Raw genomic sequence first — 27,243 nt, 5'->3', positions numbered from 1 at the left:
TATGAAAAAGGTAAGATTTGAAATGGCAGGTTTAGTAAGAACAAAACTTTTTCCAGCCAAATCCACTGAGTACCTTGTTAAGGATGCAGGCAAAGACACACAAAGATGGGAAAGATCTTCACATCATGCCTGTGCTCCTTAGAAGTTCATTTTCTTATATTTTTGGTTGTGAGCCTAGCCTTTAATGGCTGAGCTATCCCGGTGGTGGCGCACGCCTTTAATCCCAGCACTTGGGAGGCAGAGGCAGGCGGATCTCTGTGAGTTTGAGGCCAGCCTGGGCTACCAAGTGAGTTCCAGAAAAGGCGCAAAGCTACACAGAGAAACCCTGTCTCGAAAAAAAAAAAAAAACAAAACAAAACAAAAAAAAAGTTCATTTTCTAACTGAAGCGCACAGCAAATAAATCTGTCAGCTGTGTGCTATTATTCTCTTTGGTGTGTTTTTAACTTTTATTTAATTAAAAAATATTTTTAGAGATAAGGTTTTTGAAATGTAGCCATAGTTAGTCCGAACTCACTCAGTAGATCTGGCTAACCTTGAACTCACAAAGATCTTCCTGCCTCTGCCTCCTGAGTGCTGGGATTAAAAGTGTGTGCTGCTATGCCTGATTCCTTGGTTTCTCATCTCATCTCATCTATATGGGCTTACCAATAAACGAGGGACTTAAAGGTACAAAGATATTTGCTTGGCTTCCAAACCAAAACTCTGAATTGATCATAGGACTACATTTTATAGTCACCACTTAGTAATGGGACAAGACTGGGCTGAGTCTGGCATTTGGGTAATGTCTGGTGCTCAATAATTGCCTATCCTTTGGAAGGTTCACAAGAACAAAATGCCAGAGACTTTTGAGGGGGCTTTCTCATTTCCTGCTTTATTTAAATATCCTATCAAGTGCTATATTTTCAGGAAGAACAAAAAAGTATCCATTCCCGATTGCACTTAATTTTTTTTTCAGTATTATGACACCTCAAACAGACCAAGTTACATTCAATGAGTTAGTGTTCATTCTTCCTAAACTTTGGAATGTGTCTATTTTCCAGCCAACCGCATAACCAGGAGCATGCATTTTAAATGCTAGCTGTTTTCTTCCCTTCGAACAGTGAAGGGGAAGAAATAAACTGTTTTCATCAGAAGTGGCATTCAAAAGCATGAAAAATTGCAAGTGACAGCTGTGCGGATTCAGTGGATGTGACGTTTTTGACTTTCTTCAACTTGACAAGTGAACACCTTACATCGGTAATGCTATATGCATAATACATGGCCTGTATTTTGACATCTACCATCAGATGCTGCCTGGAGAAAATATGGGTGTGTTCCTCAAGGAGTAGCACCCATAAAGCAGGCAGAGATACAGGTCACATGGTATTAGGAAAGCTGTATTTCATTGCAGAGCCTGCAACAAGCCGAAGCATCCTTTTATTTTATCTTATTTAAAGATTCCATTTTCAGCTGTGAAAAGACTCAATCCCTTTGCATGAAACCTTCATTAGGAAGTAGCATGCTTGCTTCCTAGGCCTCTTTCACTTTCCTTTCATATTTCACCCCCAGACTCCAAGGCTCCAAGCATCAGCAACTGACAAACTGATAGGGAGCCAGATACCCTTCACCTGAAGGTCTGTCTCTCCATCTGTGACCCCAAGAACAGGATACTAATGTTGACAATGAGAACTTTAGAAATATCACACCTCCTCCTACTTTGCAATGTTTCTGTCCTCACACTGGGTTTGCAAAATTAACAAAAGTATAAATTTTTTTCTTTTCCTCTCATATAGTCGTAGTAAGGACTCAGACTTGATTAGCATTGTTTCCTCCCTTAGGGGCCTACTGTAGGAAAACTATGTTCTCAAGTGCCGGGTGTTGCAGACTTCCTAAATGATCTGTATTCCATCTGAAGGAATGAAGCAGGAGAATACCTTAGATGTCATCATTCTAGTCATGGTTGACAAAGCAGGTCTTAACAAAGTTCAGGTCTCCACCCTTTCATCGTTGGCATCACTTTACATCTCTACATCAAACAACACTGCTGTTCTGTTTGCACAAGCCGGGACATGAGGCATATACACTAGGGATCTGCAGCCAGAGACCAGAAAACCCGGAAATGCTCCAACATGGGAGACAACCCTTCATTCTGCCCAAAGAAACCATTAAGGATGTCAGTGTTAAAGAGCTAGACTAAGAAACCTCAGAAAAGATTCAGGTGAATTTGTGGACTGCCCAAATTCTTCTTAGGCTCTTGATTCTTTAATATGTTAACACCGTACTCCATGGAGCTAGATATGACTTCCCTAGACTACCTCCTCGCCTTCCAGGGAAGCCCCACCCCCAGTCCCAGTCTTCAGAGGCCTCTGTGCCTAGCATGCATCTGTGTTATCCCCTGAGCATCAGCATCACCACCTTGACTGACCCTGTCCCAGGCCAGCCATTCTCATTTCATGTGCCATGGAGAGTATTAGGCCCGAGAGTTTGCTGTTTAGCTGGGATTCTGGCTTATGTTTAAGAGGCCTGACACCTAGAGAAGAAATAAAAGGGACTAGTGAAGAACACAGCCTTGAAGCTGGAGGTCTTGGGTTCAAATTCTGGTTTTTTTATTTCCCGACGTCTGTTAATTCTTTAAAGATTTTTTTACTGCATTATGTTGTTATTTGGCTATTCCAGACATGTGTACAATAAATTTGATTACTCTCCCCAGTACCCTTTCTTATCTGCCTCCTACTCTTCTCCATCCCTTTCTCAGATTCCAGATTTTTGGTTTTGCTTTTCGACCCATTTTGTTTAATCAGGGCCACCTGTGTGACCACTGGATTGGAACTATCCATTGAAGCTTGGTGGGATGATCAGGGGTTACATGACTGAACATTATGTTTCCCCTTGTCATTGAATTTACCAGAAACAAGTAGTTCAGTAGTGAAGGATAGAGCTCTGAGTCCTGCCTTTATGCATGCCTGACTGTTGCTTGGTCCATGAGGGGTAGAACTCTGAGTCTCACATCCATGCATGCCTGGTTGTTGATTGGCTTCTGAGGGTGTAGAGCTCTGAGTCCTGCCTCCATGCATGCCTGACTCTTGATTGGTCCATTCTTGTACAGACTCAGCACAGGCGTCTATAGCTGCTGTGAGTCTATGACACAATGGCTGAGTTTTGCAGAGAAGATGTTATTTCACATCCCTTCTTATTTCCAGGCTCTCACATTCTTTCTATCTCCTCTTCCATAATGTCCCCTTAGAGAGGACAATACACATGACTTGGGTTGGCTTTGTAGATATAAGCATAGCACAGTTAATATTCTCTCTAGGTCTCTGATTCTTCATCAAAAGTATCCCTTATACAGGGAATATGGAAGGCTAAGGTAAATGTGCCATACTTAGGATGAAGTAAGCACTCAAAAATGCTGTCCACCAATGACAATGTTATACTAGATACACAACAAATACCTGTGGAGAGGACGAGCATCTGCCAAGACCCTTTCCTATGGGTAAAGAACTGAAAAGCATTTAATAGATTTTTCTAAAGAAGAATTTGTTTTAGAAAACTAATGAGAATCATAGCATGTGTTTTTGTTATAAATAGATTAGTCCTGCAATAATAACAACAACAACAACAATAAATAGTAATAATAATAAGATAGCTGGGAACATCTCAAGAAGGAATCTGGATATTGGGAAGGCTGAGGTTTTCTTCAGATTTATAGGAAACTGGTGGCCAGCTTCTCACAGGAAAGGCAGTTAATTCCAAATAGCAACTGCTGATCCCTTCTAGAAATTTCTCTTTTCTAGACTTAATTTCTGGCCCCCTTTAATTGGAAGTCATTTGCTCTTTGGGCTCCTGAAACTGTCTTTATCATTCTGTTTTTTTTTTTTTTTTTTTTTTTTTTGTGTGTGTGTGTGTGTGTGTGTGTGTGTGTGTGTGTGTGTGTGTGTGTGTGTGTTTTCTGGCACCTATGTTCTGGACACATCATCCCTGCTAGACTGAATGGAAGGATCAGCCACAGCTGACCTTCTCTGGATACTGGTTGTTTCATAGGCTGAGTAAGTGAGGTCTCAGCCAGAGAGAAGAGAGGAAGGTGGTGTATTAGTTAGTGAAAAGTTCAGAGCATTGTACTTTAATGAGGGTGGCTTGGAATAAAAGAATCTGACACAAGAACTTAGATGGTTCCTACCAAGAGCTAAGAGAAAAGACAGCAAAAGGTGACATCAAGGTTTTCATTGATTAGAATGTTGTTTCCTCCCACACCTAAGGCTCAGGGAACATTGAGGAAGAGGGGGTGGAAAGATTGTAAGAGCCAGAGGATCAGGATATTTGCTGTGAGGTTATGTCTCCTAGGAAAGTCAGAAGTTACACTCATGAAGTTCTACCAACATGTTTGCCCAAAAGTGAACTGAACAAGTATGACACCAATGGACAAGCCAAATTGTATGGAGACAAGTCTATGAGGCCTTAACCCTGTGCTAAGAACTATAGGCAACTAAAGAAAGCTAGGAATGTGAGCGGCGGTCCTCCCTAGGGAAGAGCATGCCAGTGGTTTCCAGTGCCAAATGGTCAGCCCTAAAAACATACAGATAGGTAGCATTATACCAACTGAACAGGTTATATTTAAGAATATATATGTATATGCATACATTCATACAATAACAATTAATTTTTTAAAGGTCATGAATTTGAAGGCAAGTGGGGAAGGGTATTTATATACATATGGGAGGGCTTGGGGGGTAGAAAGGTAAGGGAGAAATGTTGTGATCTAATTGTAATCTCAAAAAGTACAAAATTACTCTTGAATTAAAAAAGTGGAAAAAGAACTGAGTATAAGCATGCAAAAAAAAGTTAATTATTTCTGACTGATGGTGTATACATGCATGCTGGGTTTTGCTGCATCTAAGAGACCAGGCACAAGTTATTTATGACTCAGCCAAACTAGTCGACCAGAAAAGAGCTCTGTGGAGCAATGCAGGCTGAGGGTGCTAGAAAGGAGCAACGGCCAATGTCACTCTCTTACGGGCTTCAAGGCAAAGGGAAGGATGCCCTAGAGATCACTGACTACTGTATCTGAGAATGGTGAAGGAAGACTGGGATAGCATGGCAGGGGCACTGTGTTCTTACAATCTAGCTTCTCACGACCATCCTAAATAAATACGCCTTTGTTGAAGAAGAAACTAGAGCCCAATCATGACCCATAGAAAGGGTAGGCAGTGTGCCTCAGGGATGTCAGATCTGGTTAGCAGGTCTCAGGTCTGAACCAAACCTGCTTCCAGGCCCCTCTAACTAACCCTTGCTTCTCACTGTGCACCAGACGGTGCCCAAGGTGCTTTCGTGGCTCATTCTAATGATGGCGCCCCACAACTGTATGAGCTGAGAGACCAGTTAATATTATCACTTTTAGAAAAGAAAATAGTACTGGGAAGAATTGAGTAGTTTCTGAAGGATACCACAGTGTAAAGTAACTGATCTGGGAGCCACAGTCAGATAGTCTGACTTAAGAGTCCATGTATAACAGATAATCCAGTGGTGAACTCCATGGCATGGCTGTGTAGCTGTGTGATGCTCTCTCTCTCTCTCTCTCTCTCTCTCTCTCTCTCTCTCTCTCTCTCTCTCTCTCTTTCTCTCTCTCCCCTACCTCTCTCCTCAACCCTGGCAAGCAAGTTTGAGACACAAGTCAGTCTAACTTTTTTTTATTGTTTTCACTTTTAAACAATAGCGCATAACAACTGGGACCCATTGCAGTCAGGCTTAACCTGCTTTGGTGTAGCAGCATGCACAGCTCAGTATGTATAATAAATGCTTTAGTACAGTACTTTTCCATGGGGGAAACACAAAGTACTTCCTAAATCTTCCCTAGTTAAATCCCCAAGCCTTTCCAGGGAGAGAGGGAGATGGAAATTCTTATCAATCACCTCCCTTAGACTAGATGGAGAAATGAAGGTAAGTGCCTCCCCCATCCCCATAGATTTAACATAAAGGAATTGGCTCGAAGGGTGAGCCAAATTATCTTTTATTGTGTGCATATAAATGATGGTTAGAAATCCATATGCTACGTTAAACTAGGGAAATAAATTAGGCCCAGTCATGGAGGTTCGCTAAGACAGGTATTCAATATGAAGTTGTAAAAGGAAAGATCACCGTTAAAAATGATCTATAAAGACATGTTAAAAATCAAGAGAAACATCTCATGTTACATCATCTAGGAGATGAATTAGATTTTCTGTTAATGCCAGCAAGAAAAAAAAATCCCCAAACCAAATGTCAGATGAAGTGAGGATCAATAAAAATATTTTGATAAGTAAATGCACCAGTGCTATTTAACACATGATTGGCAACTCCTGAAACATCAATTATCCAAATTTCCCATTGCTGCTTATGGGAAAATTATGCAGATTAGAACTTGATTAGGCTTATATCATGAGACTCAATTTAGACTTTTAATCTATTAAGCTCCAATAAATGAGGCATCTGAATAGCTCCCCTGAGCAACTACAGTAATAGCCACAGCAGTTATTTCTGCAGTGGGTATGCCAACAAATTTATCAGCAGCCCAAGTAAAGAAAATTCCATGTTGGAGAGGAGCAACTGCATTCTAACTTGGAGAGGCAGAAATAACCCATGCCTATAGGGCTGGTTGGGGAAAGAGATTTTTGGGAAGAGCTACCAGAAAATTCCTGTCAAAGAGAAGAACTTTTGGTTAACCTTGCAATAGATGTATATATTTTTCACAGCTTTTTCAATGGCTTCCAATGCTGGAGTCGGGCATCAAGGATTTGTGCAGTTAAAAAAAATTAAAAAGAGATTATTTACTGAGGTGACAAGTTCTCTTGACATTGCCCAAAGGTGACTCCAACTGACCGCTTTCTGGTTTCTGGCCAGAACCTCCAACCAGGAGCCTTCTCATAAATTAAAATGAAGAGCAATCAAGCAAGACACTTAATATCAACCTCTGCCTGCCACATTATGGGCACACACATAGGAATACACACACACACACACACACACACACACACACACACACACACACACTGTAGAGTACTCAGCCAGAGGACTGTAAACTGGGGCTGCAATGTTCACTAGTATTTACTAGTCCTCCTGGGGATGAATGAGACAGGGAAATTTTAAATTAATCAGGACATGAAAAATGAAAAATTAAGCAGAGCTCTGACATCTGACTAGTTAAGCTTTCTCATTTGGATTTCTATTACACCCAATGGCCCCAACTAGTGCAATCACTAGGAAAAATCCCCACAGAATGGTTTATATGTCACTGATTTCTTTTCTTTTTTTTAAAAAAATGTATTATTAATTACATATATGTGTGTCTATCTATGTGAGTGTAGGCCACCTGTGTGAAGGTGCCTGCAGAAGCCAAAGAGAGTATCAGATCTGGAGCTGGAGTCACAGGCAGTTCGGAGCTGCCTGGTGTGAGTGCTAGGAACAGAGTCGGGGCCTCGGAAAGAATAGCGAGCACTCTGAACCACTGAGTCATCTTTCTAGCCCATGCTATGGGTTGTTCTATCAAATGACTTCTTCAATCAGTTTCCCACATGCTTGTGACCAGTGACACAATCTGGGCTAGTGCCCCTGCCCCAATTCTTTCTACTTGCAGTAAGTCGCACAGACATCTGTTTCATGCTGTGATTTTTTTGTAGAGACTGCATTTCATTGGCACTTTAGGGACCTGATGCTACCTGATGGAAAAATAAAAATAAAAAAAAAATGCCTGATCCTTTTTCCACTTTGCATCTGGGATCTGATTCAAAGCAAAGCCACTGAAACCAGCCAATCAAGGAACCTTCTCTAAAGCTGTTTGCCCAGCATTCTTTATTCTTTGTAAGATAGATTTAGCACTCAGAGAAATCTCACACACATAAAACCAATGTGTTGTCAAGAGTCACCCCAGGGGCTGGAGAGACAGCTCAGTGGTTAAGAGCACTGGCTGCTCTTCCAGAGGGCCTAGGTTCAATCCGGAGCACCCACATGGCAGCTCACAGCTCTCTATAATTCCAGTTCCAGGGTATGTGACACCTTCACACCAATGCACATAAAATGAAGTTTAAAAGAAAAAAAGCATCACCCCTTAAGAAGTCTCTCTCATTAAAGAATGTATGGACTAGTATTTGTCTCTGAAGGGCTGGTGAAGGCATGAAGAGGGGTGAAAGCCAAGAAGTGGGGAATGGAGGGAAGGAGGCAGGCAGGACAAAGTGTCACTGTTGAAATACAACTAAGACCACAGATTTGGAAAGAAGCCTAACATCCCTCTGGTCAGAGGTCTTCATGTATGCAAGGATAGTGTCACAGGATTGTCTACAGCTTATCTATTGTTTGTCTCGCTTCCTCCTCCTGCGTTTTACAACTCTAAAACAAGATGTACTTTGTCAACATGAGTCAGGGGACTTAAAATTTTACCTGCCCTTTGTTAGAAACGATTTTGCTTTGATAAAATATGTGTACAGCCATCATTCCCTTATATTAATTACTTGTTATAGTGGTTTTTTTGTCTTCACAGTTCCTGAACAACATTGAACAACATGAATGTCAAGCCTTAGGAAATCAATTGTGTTAAGGATTCATCCAAAAGACATGTTGCAGAAAAATACTTAAGGGCATTAAAAACAAATGTTTCATCCATTTTTGAAGGTAAAGAAGTATTTATATCTATGGAAACAATAATATGTCAATTTCTTGTGTTTGAGCAGTGGAATTATAAGGCTCCTTAGCCAGCCCTAGCAGGATGGAACAGTCAGTAAAATGCTTGACTTGGAAACAGGAAGACAGGATTCCAATCCCCAGAAGCCATGTGAAACACTTGGGCGTGGTGACATGCATTTGTAAAATCAGTGCTGGAGAAGGCAGATCTTCAGCTAGCGTGGCCTTCCTAAAGAGTTCCCAGCTAGTGAGGAACTCCATCTCAAAAAAAAAAAAAAAAAAAAAAAAACCAAAAAGTGAACATTGGAAAGTGTCTGAGGAAGCATGAGGTTGCTCTCTGGCTTCCATATGCATGCACACACACAGACCCATACATTCACACATACACACATACAAATACACACAGGAAACTTGTAAATATACCATGCCTTCCTAAATATTACTTGTATCCGCTCTTAAATGTTCTAAAATGAGTATCCTTCATTTAGATAGTAAGAGACAATTTAAAAATTAACTAAATGCAAAAAGAACCCTGTGATCTCAAAGCCTTGTGTGGGTGTTGTCTTTCTGGACTGAGAGTAGCTTTGCTGACATGGCAGTTGCTGAGCCCTAGAATTCAGAAGATCATTTTGAGAGACTGACGTTCTAAGAAGGAACTTACTATGTGCTAATGTTTATATGTGCTTCAGCATCTTCCATCTATTCCTCCTGATTGTCAGTTATCTAGTGGACCCTTCATTTCAATACGGCAGAGACCAGATCTGACTTTCCTCCATGATTAGTTATTCTTTGTCCCTGCTCTGGGAAGCTCTTCCTCTTCCTGCCACCATAACAGGACAAAGGACATTTGGCTCCTCATAGAAGGTCTCATCTTTCATGACGGATTGTATTTCCAGTAAACTGGTGGTTTGCTATGGCAGGGCACATGCAGACAAATGCATTTGCAAGAGGGTGATATGACGTGGGTGCTAATAAAACACATAGAAATCCTCCTGCCTGCTGCCAAGATTATATAGCATTTTGTTTCCATTACATCAATTTTTTTCTCCCCCTTTTGTGAACATTAATCAAAGAAATACAAAGAGCTCATTAAAGTGATAGATTGAGTGGAAATGTAACCACCTTTTCATTATAAACAGTCCCTTTGCGTTCTCGGGGCTGTAGGCTTTGTTTCCCAGCATTTGTCACGGAGTTCAAATGTCCTTATACATTTAAAACTACCAAATAGCAAATGGGCCCCAGTTGTTTTGTTTAGTGTGAACCAATAGCCAACGCAGCAAAACCACACAAGGAAACTCAACCAAGCAACAGAATCTTAAACACAAAGATAGTTAAGTAGCTGTAAAGGACGGGTTTACCAGATGGCCAATGGATTGGCCACATAATTCAGAAAAGCAGATACCCATCACTGACAACCCTCAGTCAGCTATCCCTGAAAGGTCTAAGAGCAATGGTTCTCAACCAGTGGGTTGTGACCCCTTTGGGAGGTCAAATGACCCCTTTAAAACCTAAGACCATCCTGCATATAAGATACTTATATTATGCATAACAGTAGCAAAATTACAGTTATGAAGCAGTAACAAAAATAATTTTACAGTTGGGGGTCACCATAAATAACATGAGGCACTGTGTTAAAGGATCACAGCATTAGAAAGGTTGAGAACCACTGTCCTAGAGAAAAGGTATGTAGCCAAGAAAGACACTGAGGTGCCAAGCATTTAACAGTTTTTCAATTGAAAGCGTTTATTTTTTTTTTCTTTTAAGGGATAAAGGATATTCTGCATATATGGTTATGCTGCAGGGTAAGTGTATAACTGGTTTTTGGATCTTGAAAGCACAGGGGTGCACACATAAAAGTTTTTACCACAAGAGGGTATGGATGGTGCTAGTTTAATCCTAAGAGTCCACTCCACCCCCCTGCCCCATGTGCAGCATAAGCACTAACTACACTTTGACCATGACCCACAATCAGAAATGAGCCACAATAGACTGATTCTCGAGCCTGGCCTCTTTCAGTTTCTAGTTTGTGGGCTCGGGCAATTTGCTTAATTTCTGTGCCTCAGTGTCTTCATCTGTAAATGAAATAGTAACATGCCATGAAGATTATAAATGGGTTGGTAACAGAAGCAAACTTTTAACACAATAGTATTTCTAAATGTTAACTTCTCGCATGTGTATGCATATGTGCGCATGTTTATGTGTGTGTTTGTGTGTGCAAGTGTATATGTAGGCTATGGGTCAGTACCAGGTCTTTCGTCAAGATGCCATCTACCTTGTTTTATTTGATGCAGGGTCTCTCATTGACCTAGAATTCACTAATTAAGCTAGGCTGGCCATCCAGAAAGCTCCAGGGATCCTCTGTTTCTAATTCCACAGGGCTGGCTTCTTTAGATGGCTTCTGGGGATTCAACTCAGATCCTCATGCTTACATGGTAAGCACTTTACTGACTAAGCTATTTCCCCAGCCTCTTTAACTACTTACTATTAACTTTAGCTACTTATTATTCTTAACTAGTTATTATTCATCAAAACTTGGTTATGAAGCTGACACAGAAAACTAAAGGCATGGATTTTAGTCCAAGATGAACCTCCAACTCTCAGGGAATCCATATGGGTATTCAACACAGATTATTCTTGATATTCCCATTTTTAAAATGAGGCATAAGCAATGTTCCAAATCTCCCTCAGTATGAGCACCACATTGTGTGTAGCACTAGAATATTTTTCAGTCTCCGTTTGGTCACTCAATAGTCAGCAATGACCGCAGAGATCTCATTGGAGTTAGCTTTTCATCTGTTTTTTAAGGTAGTACATAGACATCTATCAACACACTGATGCATACGTCCAAGAGACACACTGTGACAACCAAGCAGCTGGTGAATTGCATCCCTAGGCACAGAGCCATATTATCTCTCAGGAGCAGCCCTCAGGCATGGTCCCTTCTCCCTCCAGGGGTCCTGCATACATTCCACTAACAAAGCATGTTCATTTGCTGCCCTGTGGTTATAGTTGTGGCCATTGATTAGGATGGCCTCGGTTCCTTCATTTGTGGGAAACGACTCTAAGGCCCCTCTCAGCTCTAAGGTGCACATCTCTTTCAAGAGCCCAAATGTTAAAAGTATGCACCCCCAGAATAAACTAGCATGGGAACTGAGTGTCCTAGGATGTTCTCACAAACTCATGTGTGAGAGTTTTTTCCATTCATTTTTACCCCTTTGCTTAGCGCCCAGACCTATGAAAAGAATGTACTTTCTTAGAAGTTTCTCTAATGGCCAAAAAGGCCATAAATAACCATTTATTAAACAAACAGTATGGGCTAAAGAAAGAGAAACTGCCACAATTAGGCCCCCGAGGCCTTGAGCACAGCAGCGCTCGGCTGTAGGACTCTCCTCATCCTGGCCATACATCACCAGCCCCTGAATTTCCTGAAGTTATCTTCATAATCAAGATGCTATTCTAGCCATTGAGGGCTTTCAAACTATTTTTAATTTTAATTTAAAGAGCAATTAAAGAAAGACAATGGATACGAGGGATAATAAAGTAAGTGATTAGCAGCATGCAAACGACACAGGCTTAATGATTATATGGCGTTCGTCTCCAAAGGGCTTGTTGAGAGAAAGCCCTTTCTACATGTGGCAGTTCAGCTAATGTGTCTCCACCCACAATTACAACATTGCTGACATCATTAACCAGCGAAACAACATCACTTGGTGAAATCCTTGTTGTCTCATTAAAATGGAAAGGGTCAGGTAATTTACCAGCCCTGTATGTCTAGTTTTGTTGTTGGTAATTAGCAAACATTACCCAGCATGGACTCCCGCTGGGAGCTGGAGAAACTTTGTAAAATATTAAAGAGGAAAGTCTTTATATTTCGCTGGAAAATTGAAAAGACATGCAGTTAGATTCTACATGCTACTCCCCTGCATCAAGGAACAGGGAGAGAAAGCAAAACCACAAAACAAACAATCCCCAAAACCAAAGAAACACAACCCACCAGGAACTCTTTCTGCTAGCGAGAACTGTTCAGAATGCACTGGGAAGCCTTGGTCCAAATCAAGCCCTGGAGTCACCACAGGGCCCTGGTGACCCTTGCTCCCCTTCCTGTTTACAAACAAGGGAGCTGGGAAAGGGAGGAGAGGATAACTTCAAACTTCACCTTGACTCTTCCCTCCTCGGGAAGATAATCAGAAAAAGAAGTTTTCTCTTTCAGCCAAGTATGGTAGTATATGCCTGCAAACCCTAGTGCTTGGGAAGTGGAGGCGGGAGGATCCAGGCGGTTCAAAGTCAGCTGGACTACATCAGGACACTATCTCAATTTTTTTTTTTCTCTTTGAGATACTATATAAGCCAAAAGTGTTTGCTCAAAGAACATTAGATGAATATTTTTAAGCTTAAAGATTGAGGGAATATTTCCCCAGGGCCCTACTTCCTGTCTGCCAGCTTTCTAAGGGAAAGCCTCCTCCGCAGAGCAGGATGAAGGCCCCACCCCAAATGCTGGCCAAAGCTGGGTATGTTGTCAGGGAGCAGAATGAGATCTTATTTTTTAAATGGGATTTTTAGAACATAAAACACATTCCAATAAATGTGAACTGAAAATTATGAATTCATTAAATGACTTTGGTATCTTGTGCTATATATAATATTTATACTCCGACTACTGTAAAATATGCTTTAATATCTTTAGGCAACTATAAGGACTTAAATATTTATAAAATGGCTAAAGATAAAGTATGGCCCTCTTATTCCCACATACAGATGATGTAAGGCTTGCAATCAAAGACAATAACCCTCTCTGCCCATTTGTCATCTTAAAGGAGCCGATCAACCCACCATCCCCCGTGTACCATCTACATAAGAGTTGTTACCAACATAGTCGACTCTGGAGGACTTTGTGCCTTAAAAACTACCTAGAGTGCTATACTTCACAGAAAACAGGGCTTTCTGAAAATGGAGACAAAACAATAAATTTGCAGGCAAAACAGCTCCGAGAGGGGCCTCAAAATACGGCTGTATTTATCTCTGGGACATGTGAGAATGGGAGGCATTTTGATTTAATATTTCATAACATAGACACAATTGCTTCCTTGCGTGGCATATAATTAATGCTCCTTGCAAAGAGTTGTTTTTTTCCCCTTTAATTCCTCAGTATCCTAAATGCAAATAAATAGATGAGAAATACTCTTCAGCAGTGTAGAATAGCCCTCCCATAATCACAATAAAAGGAAAGCCACCGTGAATTTATAATCACCCAGGGGCCTATTAAAAGTAGGTTTAAGTGTGAAACCTCAACCATGATGCTCTCAGCATTTACCCTTCTTGCTTGCCTTCAGTCATGTGATCTGACTCATTTTCAGAATTCTTCCCATCCCCTGTGCCAATCAGGTATTCAAAGAACTACTTGTGCCCATCTGTGTGGGTCTCCCAAGTGGCAACTCGCTGGTTGCTTTTTTCTGCTCTCTTTGATCAGGATGTGTAGGGTGGACCAGAAACCACACGGAAGTTTGTGAATCAAAATTTAGGTCTCATTATACTTGCATTTTAATGAAGTTTGGTACAAGCCATCCAAACTTCCTGGCCATCACCCACACGAGGCTGCCAGTTCTATGAGAGCAAACTTCCATGAATCATCAACTCTGATATGCGGTTTGGAAACAGTAATCCTGGGAAAGGCAGGGACTAGACGAATGCTTCTAACCCTGGACTTCATGTTGGAGCCACTGAAGGATGCATCCGACCTCCAGTGTCTGATATAATTGTTTTGGGATGTGGCCTGAGCAGCTCAAGATTTCTTACAGATCCTTGAGGTGATTGCATTGTGCAGCTAAGGTTGAATGCTAGTAGGTTCATTCAAAACCACACCCACCCATACATGCTTGACTAACCTGTAAGCAAGGCACCAAGGCATCACGGAGACAGGACAGTCTCTTCAATAAATACATAATGAAAACTGGACTTCCAATTGCAAGAGAATGAAATTGGACCCTTTTCCTATCCTACATACAAAAATTAACCTGAAATTGTATAAAGATTTGAGTCTAAGACCTAAAGTGTGAACTCTTAGAAGACAGGACAGGGAAGCTATGATGTGGACTTTGATGTGGACTTCAGCAATTTGTTGGTTTTGACTAAAACGTATAAGGCTTTGGTAACAAAAGCAAAAATACATCAGTGGGATTGGTAGACACTAAAAAGCTTCTGGTACAGCAAGGGAAACCACCAAACAAATGAAAAGGTACTGTGCAAAATGAGGGAAATTACTTGATACCCAGGTATCTGGTTAGCAGTCAATATCCCCAGTACAATTCAATAATGAAAAACTAACCTGAAGCAACTCAACAGAGAAAAGTGAGATATCTTGACAAAAGAGAAACTTGTTTTCTGACTTACTTAAAGGTACTGTGAGGATACTAGAAAGGCCCAGACATTGATTTCACTCTGATAGCAACTTGACCCAGAGGCAGCTAGGATGCTCCATAGGAAAAAATGAGACACAGAGAGATTGAAGGGTTTGTCTAGGCCTAGTAAGTGGCAGAGATAGATTTGAACCCAAGCTATTCATCCAAAGTAACTAACACATGCTCTGATTAAACTTGATTGCAACCCAAAGCAACCTTTGACATCTCATGGCATGTCACATGACACCATACCATTTGCATGGCCTTAAGATACCTGGTAGAAAATCTTTACTAGACACGTGTAACAAGATGCTCAATGACAGATACATTTGTCTAGAAAGTGGGGAGTATGTTTTCTTCCTGAATATATTTTTCCATAAAATTCAATTGAAGCATTTAAAGCTCATCAATATCTTTAAATGCTTTAAAAATTCCCAAACTAAAGTCATTTGTAAATTATATGCCTTCTTTGCAGGGCCACTTAGGAGAAAAGAAACAAAGGCTTGAGAACTCCGCATGAGTTTTTGCTGGTAAAAGAACAGATAGAGGCGAAAATGCATTCGACGGTTGGCATGCTCACTTGCTAGCTTGAGGCACACATACTATTTCCAGCATGTGGATTAAATCATGTCACAGGAAGTTACAAATGGCTCACATTAGGAAATTTACAGGGTGCTCTGGAATGTACCAAATCCAATATCATTAATTATGTGCATCTAAATGATGCCATACAACTTATTGTACATGTCTCTGTCACTTCTGTCTGTAGAGCTCCCATTAGATTCATGATGACACAGAGATGTTAACCTCAAGTGTAAGAGAAAAGCATTAAATGTAAGGGAAACTGGTTCACAGAAAAGAACTGTTGGTTGATCCACAATCCTCCCTTATCCAGAATGTCAATGGTGGGAGGAGGGAGGGAGGGAGAGAAGGGAGAAAGAGAAAGAAAGGGTGTGGGGATAGAACAGAGACAGAATCCATAGGATAACAGACTTCCTCTGTCTTCTTTGACTATATAACTTTGCAGGGAGTCCACACACCATTTATCTGGACCATTTCTGGAACTGCATATGGAGGCTCTGGGAAATAGAAGCTCATGCTCATTTTCACCTGATGCTTTCTACTGAGCCTTCTACCTGGGAAGCAGAATCTGCAGATAAGCCTAGAATATTTTGAACATTTCTCTACAAAAGAAAGTAAAAGCCAAGCCTCAAATGTTCCATACTTTTTCTGACATCTCCATAGTCAATCCATTTAAGTGTATATGTATACACATGTGTGTGCTCATTGTGTTGGGGTGATCGTGTGTGTGTGTGCGCGCGCGCGTGTATGTGCCTGTGTGTGGAGGCCAGAGACCAATTTCTGGTGTCGTTCTTCAAGTGCCATCTGCCTTGTTTTTGGAGCAGGGCCTATTGATTGGCTTGAGGCTTGCTGACTAGGCTAGGTGGGCTAGCCTGCCACTGAGCCCCAGGGATCCCCTTTTCTCTTCTTCCCAGCACTGGAATTACAAATGCATGCCACCACATCCATCTGTTTCACATGGGTCCTGGGATCACACAGGCCTTCGAGTTTGCATGACAATCACTTTAGTAAGCCTGCTCCACAGCTCATCCAATCCATATTCATTGGGGACAAAAAACCTGTTCAGACAAATCTATTCTTCAGGAAGCCAGACTCAGCATAATGTTGCGTATTTCCTCCACCTCTGCTCTTGTCTGTACAACTGGTGGAGCAAAAGACTCAACCCAAAAGATTTCCCAGGACTTCTTTCTGTGGTAGGAAGAGCCAGGGACTACCACCCCACAAAAGATTCATTGAGACAAAAAAGAATTCAAGACACTCTTCGGCCCTTTGGAAACAAAGGCAATTTAGGGGCAAGGTATTTGGATACTTTCTTCCCTGGAATGTTTAACCTCAAGGAAAACCCCTAAAAGTAGATACACAGAGTCAAGGACCTTTCTTATCAGAACACAGGTAACACTTGTCTTAATGGGAGCCAGCAGGTTGGTGCGGTCAGAAAAACACCATCTTTACCATCATCAGTCTGGGGACCAGCTCCATGTTTGTTCTTGACTAACTTGGACATTGGAAGGGGCTTAGTTTGTCTGAACCTCACTTTCTCATCTTTAAAATAAAGAGTGTAACCTCTGCCTCAACAGGCTTCCAGGGCGATTATAGAATATTGTATGTGAAAGTGGGGGTGCAGGGCTCACCTGAACTAAACAGAAAGAAATCACAATTTTTAAAAGAAGCATGGACGGGGCACACACATTTGCAGGAGTCAGCTAACATGTGACAGCCTGATGCTTAGGCAATGCATAAAGTCCCTTCCCAACACTTTGCCACATCTGTTTCCCGTCTCTGAAGCTAAGATTCCCTTTGGCTCTGTTGGCCCAGGCTAGGCACATTCTGCACAGGGAAGCCAACCTGCAATGTACACAGTTGGAAGAAAAAAATGATTTTCCTATTTTTTAACTTCTTCCTATTTTCATCCACTAAGGGAGACCTTTGGAGTGGAGGAGATGGCTCCACTGGTAACATGCTTGAAGCATAAGTATGAAGATCTGGGTTCAGATCCACAGCACCCCAGTTAAAAACCAACCAACCAACCCAGGTATGAGCTCCAGGTTCAATGAGAGACCATGGCTCACAATCAAAGAAGGAGAGCAATTTAGGAAGATAACTGATGTTGGCCTCTGATCTTCTTGCACATGTTCCTACAGGTGCATATATGTATAACCACATCCTGCATGTTCACATGTATACACACACACACACACACACACACACACACACACACACACACACACACTTCATGTTTGGAAGGCACCCAGTACAGTTCCGAAGGTGGTCCATACTTCCCAGTCTCCCATTGCAATGGCTCTGGTCAATCCTTGTTTCTCTCACTAGGGATGTACCGCCGGAACAGGAAGGGCCGGTCTTAAGAGGCTGTGCAGGAAAAATTCCCCTAACTTGGAGCCATTTACAGAGTAGCTGCAACTGCTTCTTTACCAAACATATCAGCACTAGCAGGGTGAGATTCATCTTGAGAAGTCTGCAGAAGAAATGTTAACAGGGCAGGCCCCTCTCTGTGCTTGAGACCCTCTCAGAGCCCTAAGCCAGACTTTTCTTTATTGTTTAGTAAGCTTTTTTAATGAAATGTACTACTCTTATTATAGAGGATTCCAAATAGGATCTAAATCACAAACCAATAAAAGAAAATTATTGGGCTGGGTATCTAAAGTTACTACCTAGAGGCTACTCCAGTGTGGTATGTATAAATCTCTAAACAGTTAAGTAGAATTGTCTTTCTGGTTTTTGGGATGGGAGCCAACAGCCATTTCAGTTCCAACGGAAGGACAATATTTTAGTGCCGAGCTCCGTTCGTTCAGTGGGCATAAAGAGAAACGGCGCTCCCCCACTGCCACTTCGGAATTGAGAGAGAATATTGTGGTAATGAAATGCTATACAGGAGCAGCTGAAAAAATGCTTCTCTGATTTCAGAGAGGGAGGCTGGGTAGGAGGAAATGGGCATAAGGTGTGTCTGCGATCTGCGTGTGCAGGAAGCCAGGCCCAGAGAAGTAGACGAACAGAAAGTGGGAAGGCAGGTGTTGAAGAGCAGTGACCTGGAGTCGGGCCTGGGGTGGTCTGTCACTCTAATGGAAACACCAGATGTGTAGATGCTCGCCCTGCACTGGCCACACTGCAGCTCTAGACACAAAGACGGAAACCCTTCAGGAAGGATGTGAACACCTCCACTAAGAGACCCGTGACCCCAGTCCTGCCAAACACCACAACTCTCCCTCTGGAGCAAGGCTACAGAACATATAAAATGCAGACCCCTGTGTAATAAAAACCAAGGAAATTCCAGAGACTTCAGTTATAAGGGACCACGGGGCTCCTCTCATTCAATCTGCCTCTCATCACAGAGATCATGGTGGCCAGTAACTTTCCTTTAGTACAGGAGGAGAAGATGCTCACCATCTCTGCAGATCCAGTTCTGGTTCCTGGGAATGGATTCCTTATGTTAGGTGAAAACAAAACAAAACAAAACAGTTCTCTTTTCATTATTAGCTGACAGTCCTGGTCTTTGTGCAATGGGACCCAAGATACAATGAACCTTTAACCTGCTCATCAACCATTTGGTAAGTGGCTTGTTGTCCTGGTTTTCCTCATTCCAGCTGTCCCCTTCACACCATTATTTTGTTTGTCCCTTTCCCCCTTTTATGGATGGTTGTGAGCCACCATGTGGTTGCTGGGAATTGAACTCAGGACCTCTGGAAGAACAGCCAGTGCTCTTAACCGCTGAGCCATCTCTCCAGCCCCCTTTGCCCCCTTTTAACTCTTCATGGCTTCTGACATATCCTTCTGCTGACCAGGATGAAATGATCACTGCTCCCAATAAATTGGACTTTCACCAGCAAGAATGACCCAATCTCTTCCTTCCTGTGAGCTCTGTTCCTGAGTTCCAGCTTGGCAAACTCCTCAAGAAGCCTGCATTTGTCATCCAGTGAGGTAAGGGTCCTAATCCATGGCATCCCTCCCAGAGGGAAAACAGAAGAAGTCACTATGGGTTCAGATAATGAAAGGCTGGATAAACAGGTGTGTGTGTGTGTGTGTGTGTGTGTGTGTGAGAGAGAGAGAGAGAGAGAGAGAGAGAGAGAGAGAGAGAGAGAGAGAAGGAGGAGGAGGAGGAGGAGGAGGAAGATCAAGGTCATTCTAGCTATATAGTGAGTTTTAGGCAAGACTAGGATACATGAGACTCTATCTCAAAAAACGAAATAAAATAAAGCACAGAATAGGTAGAAAATTTGAAAGCTGGGGTTTGATTTTTGTGCTCCTTGCTGGCATTTTGGGGATCTGGACTCAGCTTATGATTCCTCAGCTACAAGCAATAGTCCCCTTGGCTCCCTCTATCTAAGGTGGTCCTCAGTCTCTCCTCCGTCACGGTCCATCCCCACTGCTTCTCTCTGATACTCTCCATCATTTCTAGAGCATAACAAGAGGCCTTCTCTGTAGGTGTGAGCATCTCCTCATTCAAGAGGTCACTTTCCCCATCAGTTTTCGGCCTCACCTCTAGGTTCCATCAGGTTCTTGAGGTAATGAACCCTGCCTGAACCTGAACCCAACCCTCCCAACGGTGCTTTCTCACACAGCCCTGTGCCACTCTGCAAGCCTCCGGTGGTGACGAGCATCTCCGACCTCAATGAGAATGTCACGGAGAAAACTCATCCTTGCAGACTCTGTAGTGCTGCTTGCTACAACCTTCCTGCTTTTTCCACTTCAAAGCCTCAGTCTTCCTTCTAGATCAGTGGTTCTCGACCTGTTGGTCAAAATACTCTTTACAGGGGTTGCCTAAGGCAATTAAGAAACACAGATATTTACATTACATCACAGTAGCAAATTTACATAGGTACACTACATAAACAGCAGCAAAATGACAGTTCCGAAGTTGCAACAAAAGTCATTTTATGGTTGGGGGTCACCACAATGTGAGGAACTCCATTAAAGGGTCGAAGCATTAAAAAGGTGAGAAGCACTGCTCTTGATAAACACATCCTGCCTAGTGTTCCTGCATTCTCTTCCTTTTTGGTTCTAAAGAAGGCTTTATGGGGCTGCCAGATCAATCTCCTTAAAGCACAAGCCCAATCCCATCACTCTCTATGAAACCTTCTACAGCTCCCCAATGTCTACTGAACTTTATAGCATTCTAGCTCATAAACTCATACAACATTATTTACCCCTTCCTAATCCAAAAATGAAGAAATTACTTAAAAGCACCATCTACATTTAGGCTTATCTCTTTCTATCATCATAAATATCTCATACTCCAGCTAAGTCATGCTTGTCAGTACCCCTCAAATGCATTCCCTGTACCTCACCTCCTTGTTCCCCTCTCCCCCCCTCTCCCTCCCTCCCTCCCTCTCTCTCTCTCTCTCTCTCTCTCTCTCTCTCTCTCTCTCTCATTCTTTTGTCTCCACCTGCTATAATCTGTGCAGTTTTCCCAAGTGTCTCTCTTTCCGAGTTCGCTATTTGTAGAAGAAGGGGTCAGACCGGGAACGAGTCTCATGTTCACCATCTCACCAACAATGCCTACCACACACTCTGGGACATAAAAGGTGCTTGTGGAATTGGACTGACTCATATAAGACACGAAGCATGAATCACACAAATGCAGAGCCCTACAGCAGGAAGAGAATAAGGAAGGCCCTTTAAAACTAGCATTCAGACATAGCCCAGGCATTGAAACACAGAGGGAAATCCTTCCTACAGAGACTCAGCTTGCCTCAAGGACAGACCCTGTTGGCTTTGGGGTAAATATCAAGGCCATGTTGGGTCTCAGATGTGTCACCTTACAAAGCTGTGTTCTAGGTAACTAATACCTGGACTTATCACTTAGAGAGGGTGACCGAAGCAAGGTTATCAAATAGAGCCATTGGGCAGGAAACACAGCCCGATGCTCCCACATCATTTCCCTGCCACTTTTTCCTCCATTTGAATTTTTTTCAAGTCCTGAGAAGGTTAACATGATCTGAAAATATGCAAGGAAAAGAGAGATCATCAAACTGCTGCATGTACAAAACACGTGTACTTCAGGCAAATTAGTCCATGAACTTCTAGCTGCTTCTCCCATTTCTGCCTCGCATCCTGCTATTGGAGTGCTGGGACCACAGACATGTGCCACTGCATCCAGCTGTTCAAGTCAAATCAAACTCAGGTCATCAAGCTCGTGCTGTGAGTCTTTACCAGAGGAACCATCTCTTTGGCCTGAGGGACCTGTTTCCACTTTGATGGGTCTACTTGGGTATAACCCCATTATAAATGGAAGAGCATCTGCACCCTGTCAAATAATGGAATCCTTTGCTCCATATGAGCCTCCATCCAAAGCCAAAGCACCTTCTGCTCTTTACCTAAGCGCTGAGGTAACACTGTAGGCTGTGCAGGCCAACTTTAGGGTTCCTCTTGGTCCTCACAGGTTCAAAGTGATCAGGACTAAATTCTTCTCCTTCTTTCCCCAGCCCATGTCTCTTCCTTGGTCTTCTCTTCTTTCTTAGTTGCATGGCCATCATCTAGTAGGCATCCCTAAAAACCACCCCCAGCTCCTTATCCACCATCTCCTCCTCCACCACAATCCTCCACAACTCTTTTCTGTACTTCAGCTTCACCTCCACGTCTGCCTTGATTCATGGAGCTACACACTGAGCCCCATCCCGTTTCACAAGAACCCTTTGCCACAATGTCCTGCCTGCATCACTTCCCACCTTTAGCCATGGTCAAGCTGTGTTTTTTTCAAAGATGGATTTATAACTGCCCTGATATGTCAAACCTTTGATGACTTCTCCCAATCCAAACCCTTAGCAAAACATGAAGCTACCTTCTCAGGCTAAGCAGCCCAGTTACATAGCCACTAACCACACAGAACCATTTCTTATAGTTTAAAGGTGAAATGAACCATCCCTCATCCCTTAGGCTCATGTGTTTATTCACTTGTCCCCTGATGTTGGGACCATTAGGAAGTAAAGCCTTGCTAGGGGAAGATCACTGGGGGTGGGCCTTAGACTTTTTCTCTAAGTCTTCACTCCTCCTGTTCACTCTCTGTTTCTGGATTGCAGGTACAACATAACCCACTGGTCTCCTGTTCCTGCCGCCATGCCTTCCTGACCATAATGGAGTATCTCCCCACAAACCATAAGCCCAAACAACCCCTTCCTTCTTGCAGTTGCATTTTGTCTGAAACTTTGTCATAGCAATAAGAAGAGCAGTGGCTACTACTGAAATTAAACTTCATTAAAATGGAGTAAGAGGGAGGAACGTTCAGTTCTTCCATTGCGTGCACACCAGGTCTTCCGCGAGAGCTGTATAGCCACATGCATTCGACGCATGCCCAGCTGTCTACTCCTTTGGGAAGACTTCTGAAAACATGGGGACAGGGACAAATGCTCCCCCCCACACACACTCTGTGTTCCTCCCTTGCTAACCTGGTCCTCCTGGACTTGTACTGTCATTGTCCTCCACGAACTGAGCTCCTTGTCACTAGTGAGAGGCTGAATCCAAGCCATTTTTTGTTGTTGTTCTGTGGAGTGACTGGTGCATGGGGGACACATACTTAGTCCTTTCTTTTCCTTAAGAGAAGCCTTGACCAGAAGCAAAAATAAGGTCTAAGATGCTCATTTCACATTTTTATACTTAAAACAAAACAGAAAAAGAGCAACTCTACTACAATGTCTCTTTTTAGGTACTGATTCCAGAGGCCCTCTGAGAACGCACCCTGAACGCACTCTTGGGAAGAGCAGAGTCCTTTCTTGTCTTTTAGAACCACGGGAAACTGGCTGGCGAGAGGCACTATTGTACCAGCTGATTTAAATTGAAGTGTTTTCCCCAGATAAATGCGTGCTAAATAATACACCAGCTCTCCAACCAAAGGGAAGTGACAGGCACTCTGTAAATAAAGGCACTTAGTTGCTGGTAAAGAGCTGTAAAGTGGTTCTGAGCTGATGTTTGCTGACCAGCAAGAAGCAGCTTCACCTGCTTTATGTAATTGTCGCTGCAGTTTTGCCTGCTGTATATTAAAACTGCATCTCATAGACCCAAATGTCACGTCGGATCTACCCTCCCACATGGAATACGCCACCTTTCGCTGTAATTGTTTGTGACAACCAGCCATCACATCTCCTCTCTTTTCAGAAAGTGTCTGGTCCAGAATCCCTAAGCTGGGTCAGTTCTGACACCATGTGGGCTAGAGAAGCGACACTAAAAGGGAAGATAGAAAGAAAAAAAAAAAAAAAAAAAAGGAGACCAGATAGTACGCCCTGGCAAGTGCACAGACACAAATCCTCCCCATGGAGGCTGGAGTTCCTCAGTGTTATACCCCCTTTTCTTGTTCAATTGTAGCACTTTAGAACAACTTCCCACATGGTTACAGGAGCACGCTGCCACACCAGCACAACAGTTTCTGGACCCAGCTGGGTTCTGGAAAAATGAAAACATGGCTCATGCCTGGGTCGAGGTAGTTGTAGGGTTTTGTCAAGGGCCACAGGACACATCGTGATGAAACTGGCCTGGCAAGTGCTAGAAATCTCTATGGTTTCCACTCAGAGGATGTAAGATATGTTTCCCAAATGCAAAGAACAACCTGATGCCTTTGTTGCCTGTTATTCCAGCCTCCCTTGGAGTGTGGACCTGCCAAATACCTGGGTGGAGAAGCAAGTGTCTGAGGCCACTGGGAACACCAGCTAGTCAAAGAGGTCTTAGAGAGCTGAAACAGCAGGGACATTCAGCTCCCCTATCTAGTGCAAGGCTAAAGGAACTCAAAGAACAGTCCAGGGTGAGCTCTAGAGGTAAGCAGTGAGGAAGAGCCACTTCTTGGTGTTGTGACCCACCACTGGACCATCGCCAGTGGGATATCAGAGTGATTCCAGAAGTGATGCAGAGGCCAATGACAGTCTAGGAGGAGACAGAGTGAAAAAGAAAAGTGGGATATAGGTTGGCAACCAAGAGTTTCCATACTGTGTCCTTAGTAGAGCTGACTGCTGGCTGCTAGAAGCCACCTGCTCAATTCTGCTGTTGACCCAAGGCTCAGAGAAATGCTGCCTGCCGGGCCTGTACCTCATCCTCTGCCTCTCTCTGCTCTTGATGTACCTCCAGCCATTCAGGCCACTAGAACAAACACTGGACGGTAACTGTTGGACATTGACAACAGAGAGCCCCTTCTTGCTATTCAGGATGCTGAGACATCCTGAATCAAGGCTTTCTGATTCATAAATGGTGCACTCTTCCTTCCTCTCCCCACGGCAGTGGGAATGCTAGGTCTTTCTAAGGTCTCTCTTATACAGGTACCAATCCCTTTCAAGAGCACTGTCTTCATGACCTAGTCACCTCCTCAAGTTCTCACCTTTCCAGACCGTCCCATCCAAGGTTAGCATTTCAATACACAAACAGCTGAGGGTCAAACATCCAGACTGCCACCGCATGCGCACATTCACACACAAAAGAAAGACATCCCTTCCTTCTGCCGAGAGAAAAAGGAATGTCGCTTCTCCCTCCATATCTCTTGCTAAAACTTATTGTCTTCGCTTATTCCTGATTTTCTTAATATCAAGGCCTTTGGGCGCAGGGGAAAGGCTGCATTTTGTCAGTGTGGACATTATACAGAATTCGAGGTAGGACAAAGTTTAAAGGAGCTGGGCGGGTGGAACGCCTGTGTCAAGTGCACATGTAACTACACACTGGGGCACTGTCATACATCTGCAGGCATTGGGGACACAGGCGGGCAGGGGAAAGGAAGGGTTTCCCTGCCTTTTTCTGTTCTCAGCATCTCTACCCACAGGGACAGCTGCTCCTTTCAAATGTTTCCAGTTCCCTTGCCATCCCCCTCCCCAGGACAGGAGGCATGTCGGAATGAGGTATTCAACACGTTCAGTGCACTGGGTTTGTTAGTGTGAAGATTTCAACAGCTTTAGAGCAGCTTGTACCAGTCACCCAGGGATCTCATTAGAATGCAGATCTGACAGGTAGTGTGAGATGGGCCACGAGAAGATGCATCTCCAACAAGCTGCCCCAGGTGATGCTCACACCAGGGTGAAGGTGAGGAAGACAAATTAAAGAGCAGGGGCTTAAAGGCAGATACCACATACCAGCTAGCTTCATTCACCCCCAGGAAGGTCAGTTTATTGTCTTTTCACATCCTTTCTCCCCAGTGCTCCCAGACAAGCTGGGCAGGAGGCAAGTTCTATATCCTGTGTGTGCAGCCCGGCAGAACTCAGGGTGTCTCTTAGGGCCTTGGCATGTTGCTGTCTCACACAGCTGTGCCAAGTTTTGCATTGGGGAGGATCAGGCAGGATAGTGGAATGGAGAGATCAAAATTAGGCCCCTGGCAAGGTTATGTCAGAAAAAGATGAAAGCTGGAAATGACTCAGCAAGAGTTAGAGACTGATCCAGCCTTCAGAAGAGTTGCAGAAACCCAAGTCAAGGAGGCCCTGATTCACCACTCCACAGGAAAGAGCAAAATGGGTGGTATTCCAGCTTGACCTAAAGCTGCTGTGACTCTCAAGACCCCAGGGCAAGGCCACTGACTCTCAGGACACTCCTCCAAGAGTGTTTTTGAACTTCCCAGCTACTCAGGGTCCCACTGCAAAGTATTAAGGCCTCTCCTTCTCTTTCACTTCCTCATCCCACCTCAGCACTCCTCTTTTCCTGGCCAGCTCTCCCCTAGAGCCAGCGCAAGGAAGAGAACCTACACCAGAGAGGTTTTTTTCAGGTACTGTGGTGTTTTGGTTCTGCGGCAACACTGAGCAGAAGCTAGAAGTGGATAGTAATGCTGGGTTGCTCAAAGATAGGAGAGCTCCAGGGTCTTAGCTCCACCATCCAGTCGAGTTTCCAGAAAGGCCTGCATATGGAGCTGTACCCAGCCACCAATAAGGACCTTTCTACCCCAGCACATGCAGTCCTCCAGGTCTTGGAATGATGGGAGTAAGTGCCCCCCATTCAGCTGTCAACCATACCCATCCAGTAGGCCCTGCATGACCCACATAGAGCTGTCATTCAGAGGGAAATACTTCATCTCCTATCCTTCCTGATTTCCAAGGCCACTCATTATGGGGTTACTTGCTGTCCCAATTGCTGGAGACTACAAAAATGGCATCTTTACTTGAAACCACCTGTCCAAGATCCCAGAGCAAATGACAGGGAAGACTGGGACCAAGAGAAAAGGCAGCTATGTGTCATTTAAGGCCTCTGGGCCTCCTACAGGAAAATGCGAAGGCCAGCAAGCATCACTCCTGGCTACCTGACTTCATGTGTCGGCCCCATCCCTACGCTTTAGAGATCTCCACCCTTAGGTCAACAGAGTCTTGGATGTGACCCTAACTGTTGCAAAGCTTAACACCCCCATTTTGAAGTGTTCCATGGAAAAGCACTCACAGGGGAGGGGAAGAGAATTCTGCAGCTGGCATCTTCGCATTGCTCTGGCACTTCGACAGTGACCCTGGTCATAAAGCCCATTGTCTGCAAAGAGACTCTTTTATTGCTTCAAAAGGCAACAAACTGGGCAAGGGAGACATACATCAGGGTTCAGGTCTCCATCTCCAGATGGCAGGAAGAACAGATGCGCCTCAGTAAGCCATTGTGGCCACCACAGGTTTCACTGCCAGACAGGCTGATGTGAGCCCCTTTGAATTACTGAGTGAAGGATATCCCTCTTGCCAGCCCCTGTCCCCCATAGGC

General features: G+C 43.4%; 1 protein-coding gene across 33 annotated transcripts in view; it reads right to left on the bottom strand.

Moving 5' to 3' along the window:
• The window catches only part of Kcnma1 (potassium calcium-activated channel subfamily M alpha 1), a 709,897-nt gene that overhangs the window by 46,222 nt on the left and 636,432 nt on the right, over positions 1-27,243 (bottom strand). The gene's annotated exons all lie outside the window — the stretch shown is intronic.

The sequence above is a fragment of the Peromyscus leucopus genome, chromosome 9 (genome assembly GCF_004664715.2).
Source record: "Peromyscus leucopus breed LL Stock chromosome 9, UCI_PerLeu_2.1, whole genome shotgun sequence".
NCBI lineage: Eukaryota > Metazoa > Chordata > Mammalia > Rodentia > Cricetidae > Peromyscus > Peromyscus leucopus.
The sequence above is the reverse complement of the archived record's forward strand: the minus strand, read 5'-3'. Positions and strand labels throughout refer to the sequence as shown.